Here is a 9,763-nt window from a genome sequence, read left to right as displayed (position 1 = left end):
TCAAAATAAGATTTATCAAATCAGGTTGCCGTCTTGTAGTTTTAGAAATTTTCCTCTGGTCTTAAGTCTTTTCTGAATCTGGAAGAGCTGGCTGATTGCACATTTCATCTCGAGATAGCTCACACACTTCCAGCAGCACAGGTTAGCACACTTTGTTGAGTGCAGATGAGCACTGCAAATTCAATCATTTTGATGAGGCACCGATCTAATGCCGCTCACTCTTGCCACAACACTTTTTCAACTTTTAGTGTACTTGTTTCTTCCACCTTCCATTTGCAGCACCAGGGCTAAGGCACAACAGCAATAACATTTCTAGCAGAAAATTCTTGCTCCTTGGCATCTGAGCTCCCCATTTATTTGCTACTTTCTTCACATTTTTCTTTTCATGTGATGCTCTTGCCTTCACACACTGTCAGACTGTTCTCATTAATGCGTTTCCTTGTACTCTTTCTGTCCGCTTCTTGCTCGACATACCGTGCATGCCTTCAGTCATGTCCAATTGATCGATGCAGTTTTGCCCTTTTCTCTCTCTCTTCCAGAATTTGCAACTTTCGACAACCTAGCATTATTTTGCTTCTTTTTGCGATAGTGCCTGGCTATCTGTTGCTGATGCCACACATTCACTTTGCAATGATTTATTAGACCACATACATAAATTAATAGCTGTATAAAACCTTGACCCTCCAGCACTTCCACAAAATTCATGCAGAAGTGGAAACAAAGATTACACTTAATTCCTCACCACACATTACTATGTCTGCATCAAAGCTTGATATTACCAACATGTGTGCAGTGTCGTTGCCCGTGCTTCCTGGACAGGAAAGCCATTTGCTCCAGTTCACAAGGCTAGAACAACTGCGAAGTGATTGAGCTATCTTCTTGTGCTGCATTTTGTTGCCACAAGCTGTACAAGGTCATGGCTTGTGCTGCAGAAACCGCATCTTTTTGCTTGCTGCATTCCTTTGTGATGCATTGAACGTGTCTGCTTCCGTTTCCCCTGCTATTTTTACAGCGAAGCTATATATGGCTAGGTTCTGACCGCGACCAATAGTGCATACATCGACAGGGTGTGTAGAAAAAAGTTGCGTCAACAAAATTGAATCCACAGTAGCCTGCTGTGCGCCAGCAGTGCTCAGTGGCTCTGGAGTGGATGGCAGAATAATAAAACGTCATTGTGTACCCACCAATGTCTGTGCCTCGTTTTCTTGTGAAGTCGACATCACTCTAGCGATGTTATCAGCAGTTTTACTTTGGTCCTGCTATGGCCAGGACGCGTCTAGCCCGTACTGAAGAAGAATGATGTGCATGTTAAGAGCACCGGTGTGAGCAACAGCGTGAAGGCAACGGGCAGCTCCTATAGCCAGACCCGTCTTGTCTGCAGATCCGTAATGTCAGATAGCTGCTCTGTGACCGATGAAGAACAGCGTGCCCGTGAGGATCACCTTTGCAAACAGAAGCGGGAGTGGGCACGAAAGCATCAGCGACCAATTGCAGTATATCACAGTGACCACAAAGCAATGGTTACCATGGTGACAAAGTAAATAGAATATCAAAGATAACGAAGTTGTGTGTATGTTTCTTTATTTAATCAATATAGCAATTAACCATATATGACTCAATATACTTGTCAACAAGTACAGCTTCAGCTGGTCTTCCATCTTCACATAGTGGAAGGGCTCTGAATTGTATTTTTTTTATCATTTGTCATCAAACTTGTGCAGTTTCTTTTTGTAATGCTACAGCCTGTTTCGTGCCATCACTGTTTTCTCTGCTTTCACCTATTCTGCAGCAGTTGCTGGCATTGTCTCTTGCCTAGGTGTTGGTCCGCATGACATGCTAGAGATGCCATAGACAGTTTAATCACAGGGTGTTCAATGTAAAAGAAGGTCAAAATTACTGGTGTTTTAAATTTTTTAAGCAGGCTTTTTTGAACTTTTGTGTGATAAAATCTCGCTTTGTTGATAAACAAGTGATTATCTTTGACAAGTTGTTTCCAATGACAACATTTTTTCTGCGTTGAAAGTTAACACATTTGCCAACAAGGTGCATACACGACTCAAAGAACCTTGAAACTTTGTAGGTCTCACTTCATGCTTTGTCACTTGGTTTGACATTTTATTCCCATTTTTGATCTTATTAACCTGGCTGCTGTGCGGGAATGCCGAACTTGCTACTTAGTACTCAGCACGAAACAATGCTTTAAAACCACTGTGTTGTCCACTTGCCTCACCATGCCACTGTGTGGCTTTGATCAGAATTTTCCATCATAAGTTCACTGTTACAAAATTGCACATGACAAGTATGTTACCCTATATGCAAGCAATGCACTGTTTAAAGCCGAGCTAAATACTTCACCAAAAGAACTGGTTTCACCTCCAGTCCACTCTTTTTAGTCTGTTGTCTAAACATCCTGCCAAATACTGTCATTGCTATTGTGTCCTGCTGCAAATGTTCATTGTCAGTAGACCTTAATTGTTTTGTATGCTAGTGCAAGTAATATGCCTGAAAATGTACTATGGTGGTGTCCTGTCCTCTTAAGGATGACCAATTTTCCTGGAAACCATAGTAGCCAGAAGAATGGCATTTAAAATGTGCATCACCAAGGTCCTGCAGAACAGCAGAGCTCAGTGTTCGAGCCTTGACATCACTCCATAGAATACCTGCATATCATTTGTGCTCAATTAACATCGCTGCAAGACTTTTTCCAAGGGCAAGGCCTAGAATGTTGGTCAACTTTTGGTGCTCTGACCTAGTTTGATGTGATTTTCTGTGACATTTTTCTATATTCCTTTCTTGATTATTTTGGATAGTGGCCTTCTTAGGAGCTATTGCTTCATTAGATGTTTCCTAGGAAGGAAAATCTTGGATGCCTTTATACCACACTAGTGCGCATCATCTGTATGGAAACAAAGCGCTGCATGAGCAGAGGTCTGTCTGCGGCAGCTGCTGTGAATTGCGCCCACGCATCACCCATGTGCTGCTCTCGTGGTCTTCCAATTAGCAACGCAGTCGCGCCACACTTTGCTTTGTTTGCGAAGTGCCACACGAGACAGATTGTCCATGCTAGCCAATATATTGCGAGATGGAAACATGTATAGAGCTGCACTCAAATTTCGCATTAGCCAGTAGGCGAAATATATTGTAAAAATAACAATTATATAAATACCATGCAATTAAACCAATCAATATGTACTGAACCAAACTTGTCACCTAATCGCACTGCAGGGAACCCTTGATCATTCTAAGTTGCACCAAAGGCTTGTCATATTTAAATAGTCTCTTGTGCACGCAGTGCATGAATGGGATATCATTAAAAAATATGTGAATGCCTAAGGGAGTGTAATCAGGACTGGCACTTTTTTCAGTTTAACTGTCAGTTCCCTATATGTTGCTTCGCTATAGGGAGGTTATGCTCTAATAGAAACAGTTGGAAGACGGTTCTGTGCACCATTGTCACTTCCACCTATATTTTGTTTTGCACTGTGCATTCGTTTAAGACCCATCAACTAGCCCAAATTAAATGACATATCTCATAAAAGCAAGTGCACTGCAGTTGGAGCTTTGGAAATAGGCCTGTGTTTAAAACAGATTCGAGTGGTCGACACATGAAGTGGGCTCATTCATGTGAGTACCCATGTCAGTGCTGTATTGTCTTTTTTTTTAAGAGGATTGATCGATTGTTCCTGCTTTAGATAAAGTCTAGTGATCTAGAAAGCATACTTTAAAAGGCTGATGAAAAAGGGAACACTTTTGGATTTTGCGTGCTAAGTACTATCTTGTCAGCTGCTACAGTTTTTGTAAATATTCAGTAAATATATTTGGTGCATCTCTTTTCCTCTGTAACACTTTCATGGAGGTTGCGGACGCTTCCAGACGCAATAATGGTTTATGCAGCAGGCGCTCAAGGCGAGAATGCTTTGGCTACGTTGCCATTTGCGTCCACAATCACCCTGGCACAACCGCCATGGTATGTTGGCCACAGAAACGTCACGTGTGTTGACAATATGTGTAGGCTGCTGTGAACACAGTTGGCAGGTGGGCTTTGCTTGCCGTGTGTGGTTTAGATTCCAGCATATGATCTTGAAAATATCACCTTGTGCTTCTACTGTAGCATTACAAGCAATGGTGTCTGTCCTTTGGCATCATTATCTAAAACTTTTCACCTGTGTTGCCATCTGTTTACAGCAATGTTTCTCTAACTTATGTTCAAGTGCCATTGTAAGTTAATTCTGGTTCACACATTTGACCCATCCTGTCATGTCTCGGCACAAAATGTTACGGAACCTGTATCTGTGAAAATAAAGAGTTTTCATAACATTTTCTCCTCTAACATAGGATACTGATGATGTTTAGAGCATCAGCAAATGTCGATAGGGTCTTGTTTCTGCAGAGAAATCGGCAAGGAAATGCTCTGTCCTGACAGACGCGTGTACCGTGGTGGAGCCGATAACACCTGTAGTGTGAATCAGGGCTCGTGAGGAACATAGTTGTCACTTTACCTTTAGACCACTCTGGCTATGTCAAGAATTGCTGGATAAAACACACTTCTCCCTTTCAGAAAGAGATCATTGAAATGTTTTGGAGGTTGTCCTAATTACCTGCCTCTGGCTTGAGCAGGTGTGCAAGATGCAAGCATTAGGTCCATAGAATTGACTGCACCATCTGAAGGTGCACCACTGTAAATGTTTGGTTTGCCTGCAAGACTGAAACATGCTTTGTTAAGAGTCTTATGTCTTCGGTAAATACTACGTCTCAATGTGCAGAAATACGTCTAAAGATGTTGAACTTTAAAGGGGTACTTACATGATATTGCTGCAGGAAGAAAGTCGGCCCACGAATGTAAAATAATGTATATTTACAACTGATGTTAATGGCATTCAGGCAACTGCCAGACTTCGTCTTCATCTAGTCTAATCCAACTTCTTCCTTCCCTTCACCGTAACATCACCTTCCCGGCGGGGTAGCTCCGTCCCGGTGCAAGTTATAGGGCATCACTTAATGGGGGGACATAGGGCTTCAGCCTGGCGACGTGAACAACATCGCTAATGAGGTTGGAAGGCACTGAAGGCTGACCGACTGGGGCGATCTCGCATGTCACGTTGGAAAGTTGGTGTAAGATCTGGTACGGACCAGAATAACGGCACAGTAGTTTTTCCGACAAGCCGACGCGACGTGAAGGCGTCCAGAGAAGGACAAGGGAACCAGGTGAAAAATGGGAGTCTCGGTGCCGAAGGGCGTAGCGTCGCTTTTGAGAAGCTTGCGAGACTGTAAGGCGATAATGGGCTACTTCTCGGGCCTGGGCGGCTAAGTCAATAGCATCGCGAGCGTAACCAGTGCTGGGTGATTGTACTGTGGAAGGTAGCAACATGTCAAGGGGCAAGGTGGGGTCGCGGCCATACAGCAGGTAAAATGGTGAAAATCTGGCAGTGTCGTGACGGGACAAGTTGTATGCAAAAGTGATGTATGGTAAAGCGATGTCCCAGTCGCGGTGATCGTCGGAAACGTACATGGCCAGCATTTCAGTTCAGCTTGCGATTGAGTCGCTCGGTGAGGCCGTTCATTTGAGGGTGGTACGCGGTAGCACTCTGGTGTTCTGTAGAACAGGAGCGGAGCAGATCGTCGACGACCTTCGATAGAAAGTAGCGGCCATGATTCATCAGCAACTGGTGAGGGGCACCGTGGTGCAGCCTTCTCGAGAGGACTTGTTGCGGGACCGGCTAACAGACTGCTGCAGGGTAGGGATATCACTTCGCATACCGTTACTTGGTTCCCGGCGCACATGGGGACAGTGGAGGGAGCCCCGCGTAACCTCAACGAGGTGGCGCACAGGGAGGCACGAGGATTAGTGTGCCGTGTACTCCCTGAAGGGGCTGGATCTCCCGCTCCTGAGTACAGGGACCAACTGTTAACCTACAACGAAATCACCAAGCACTATTACTTAGGGCGCAGGGCATTCCCGTTGCCACATCCTAAATTAAATAGGCCGCAGGCGGTTACATTAAGGCTTCTGCAGACACGGACGTACCCTAACCCTGTCATCATGAATAAAATTAATCCGGACTGCGGGGTTTCAGTCTATTGTAGTAAGTGTGGGGGTTTGCTCGATTTACAACACATGCTGTGGCGCTGCTTGGCGTTGGCCGGTGATGGTTCTCGAGGTGAACAGTGGTGGCAGCGAATGCTGCACAGTGAAGTGTTGGCGGACCAGCTCAGGGCTGTCCAGAGGGCCCGTGTGATAGCAGAGGGGCTCGGCCTCTCTGTACCGACGTGGGAGCGGCCCGCATCAGTCCCAGACTGATCCCTCAGGACCTCAATAAAGTTCTTCATACCATACCATACCGTGGTGCAGGATGACGTCGTGTAGTAAGAAGTTGGCGACATCTGTAGCGCAGCTGGTTGGTAGCGCTTGTGCGATGGCATATCTCGTGGCATAATCGTTGCTACAGCAATCCATTTGTTTCCTTTGATGGAAATTGGAAAGGGGCCAAGGAGGTCTAGGCCCGCCCAGTAAAAGGGCTCTTTAGGGATATCAATTGGTTGCAGCAAACCAGCAGGAGGCATAGCAGGCGTCTTTCGGCGCTGACACAGGTCGCAAGAAGCGACATAACGGCGCACAGAGCGATAAATGCCAGGCCAGAAGGAGCGTCGTGAAGTTGCTAAAGCACGGCTAGTCGAAGGTGCTTGGGACTAGGAGGAGCTCCGGGCCGTCTGGACGAACGCTGCAACGGTATAAAGTTCCATCGCGCAAGGTGAACATCTGGAGGGATGGGTCATTGGGCGAGGAGCTTAGGCGTTCCATAAGTGTTCGAAGAACAGAATCTTTCCGCTGCTCGTCGCCAATATGGAGGAAGCCGGAGAGGGATAGTACACTGATGTCCGAGTCTGCATCGGTATCGTCCGGTTGATTTGCCATTGTGGCGGCAGGTAGATGACGTCCGCTGCGAAGTTCCGTGAATGTACCCAGCACCTCCACCAAAATGTTGCAGGAAAAAAGCAGGCCCACAAGTGTAAAATAATGTATATTTACAACTGATGTTAATGGCATTCAGGCAACTGCCAGACTTCGTCTAGTCTAATCCAACTTCTTCCTTCCCTTCACCGTAACAATATTTTTGACTATTCATTTCTTGCGTTAAATCAAGGTCCTAGACTTCTAAACTCTAGAAAAAATTGTGACAAGCTTCAGAGCGCAGTTAGTAATTTACCAACTTTTCTACAGACAATTTCAGTGTCGTTTCTTTTTATAAAGTGGAACCTCGATACGATTCTGCTTAATACATTTTTCGAAATGTTACGTTTTGTTTTTCTTTTCCCGAAAATCCAATTTGGTTGGATAATATGTTGGATGATACGATTTTCCTATGAGACACTTTATTTTCCAGGTCCTGTGAAGATCGTATCAACGAGGTTCTACTGTATTTCAGTTTTTAATTTATTTCTCATTAGCCCTTTATTGACATTTGTTGCCTACAGGCAACATACCAGAAGAAGAATGTCTTGCGCAGTTTCATTATTCAGTACCAAGATTCTGGCTAGGTGTCTTTGGCCAACACTGAATGAGAGGCAACAACTGTCATTTGTTAGTTTAGAGCAGGAATACTCGACAAGGAAGAAGTTTGGCATGTGACTCACTGTCTTTTAAAAGTAAGGTCAGATGATACAGGCCGATGCAAGATATCCAACTGCGGTGGTGTCACACATCTGAAGTAAAGCAAAAGAAATGTACACCTATGCTTCATATGTGATGAGAGCTGTCTATACAAACTGAAAACAAAGCCTCAGGTGGCTTGGGGTGAAGCCCACTTCCAGATCTGTTGTATTAAATAATTACCCCTTCATATCAGTAAAATCATAAAACTTTCCACATATTTATTCATGAGGTGGAAATGTGCACATCAGCTGCTGTGAAATATAACCTCACCGAGCATTCGACCTCACTCAACCTCAAATTTGTCCATGAGGTTGCCACTGCCATAGCTAAAAAATTTTAACAGCCAACCAATGTTGCATCACTTTTGGAGGTTGAGATCAGCTTAGGTTGACTTCATTACGTCAGCCGTGTGAACCTTGCAAGGTTGGCCATCTGCATGGAAGTCTAGTTCTATGGCCCCCTGTAGAATCCTGCGGTGCTATAACAAAATGATTCCAAACTTTCCTATTCCAATTCTGCAATCAGCCCACCACGATTGGTCAAAACTTTTTCAGGCCACTCCAAACTTCACTCGTCTGTCACGCGACGTCACGAAAACCGTGATGGCTCTCCACCTGATATACATGTACACACTGATAATGAATGATTAAACCGCACAAAAGAAAAATAATTATTCCTGATTCAACGCCTTTTCACCATTAGCCCTCTGCTATTGGTTCAATGTTTTTGGGCGACAGCCACTTCGCCTGTCTGTCACGCGACCTCACAAAACAGCAAAAACTCACTGCATCAAAGTGACGTGTACGCGAAAAAAAATGCATTAATATGCCGAACAAAACTGAAAATTTTTCTGAATAGCCAGAGACTGCCCCGTTCTGAAAGGAATAGAAGATGGCTGCCTGCCGATCGCTCAGGCCCTCGCTACTCACACCTGCCGGTCAGCATGTATTTATTTTCACATGATAAACCTTTTTGCATGACAGTAAAACGTTATCGAGCCCTTGCGGCATGTATACAGCATCACTCTGCCAACTCTTCCTTGCTGAGGATCCGTTTTAGCGGCATTCTTATCCTTCTGTTACAAGCCGCCGCGATTTTCGACCAGCCACCGCAAGCCAAGTAAGGTGAAGCGGACCAATCGGAGAAGCCAGCACCACCCTCTTCATGCGGTTATCTATTTTTACTGTGCTGGCTCAGCCCCATCGAAACCCTCTCCACTAGACCCTACTCCTCGGCTCTTGTCAGCCAATTAGATAAGAAAAACCGCTGAGTGTAGGCAATGTTATTGGTTTTGAAAGTGAACAAAGGTGACCTCCTATAAACGAGGAGAGTGATTGGGTTGTTCAGACCACGCTGCAGGTCACCGCCCAATGCTTGCACCGGTGGTTACGTAAATTTGATGTCAGGAGATTGGAATCAAAACAGTTTGAAATCATTTTATGTTATAGCACCCCTGAATGTGCTTTACTTTAGGTGCGTTCGATTCGCCTGCACCGCCTGAACGAGTTTACGACGTGTTGCACCCAGCCATTTGTTCCAGTGGCGCCCGCTGAACCACTCCGTTCGTTTCAAAAGGTGCAGGGCTGGTTCATGATTTTGCTGCACCTACTCCGCTGTCAGTGCCGACTTGGTACAGGCATACAGGTGCGACGCAGCAGTGCAGCAGAAAATCCAGCACATGGGCGCAAGCGCCATTAAAAGCTCGCTTACGCACGTCTGATGTGTCTACAAGTGTGGTTTGTAGTTAGGCCCACAAGCTGATACTTGTAGTTCACGATCTTTCAAATGTACGCACTCTGTGCACATTAATCGGGCATAACATAACGCCTGCACCACATCTGCACCTTGCCATTCATTTCGAGTGTTGCGCTGTGCCTGCACCGCAGAAACAAGCTGCACAATTTCTGAACTTCTTGTGAACCTCCGTTAACTGGTTCACAATTGTGCAGGTGAATTGAACAGACCTTTTAAGTGCTTCCACATGAAGTTCTTATTTGCCCTTACGTTGCTTGGTGGCCTGATGGCTGCTTTGATTCAGTTGATTCAAATGTTAGATTCAACATTGAAAAAAATTCAACGATATGAATGCTCATGAAGGCCAAAATTCAGTAA

This window comes from Dermacentor albipictus, chromosome 3 (assembly GCF_038994185.2).
Source record: "Dermacentor albipictus isolate Rhodes 1998 colony chromosome 3, USDA_Dalb.pri_finalv2, whole genome shotgun sequence".
Classification (NCBI taxonomy): Eukaryota; Metazoa; Arthropoda; class Arachnida; order Ixodida; family Ixodidae; genus Dermacentor; species Dermacentor albipictus.
Note: the sequence above shows the minus strand (reverse complement) of the source record.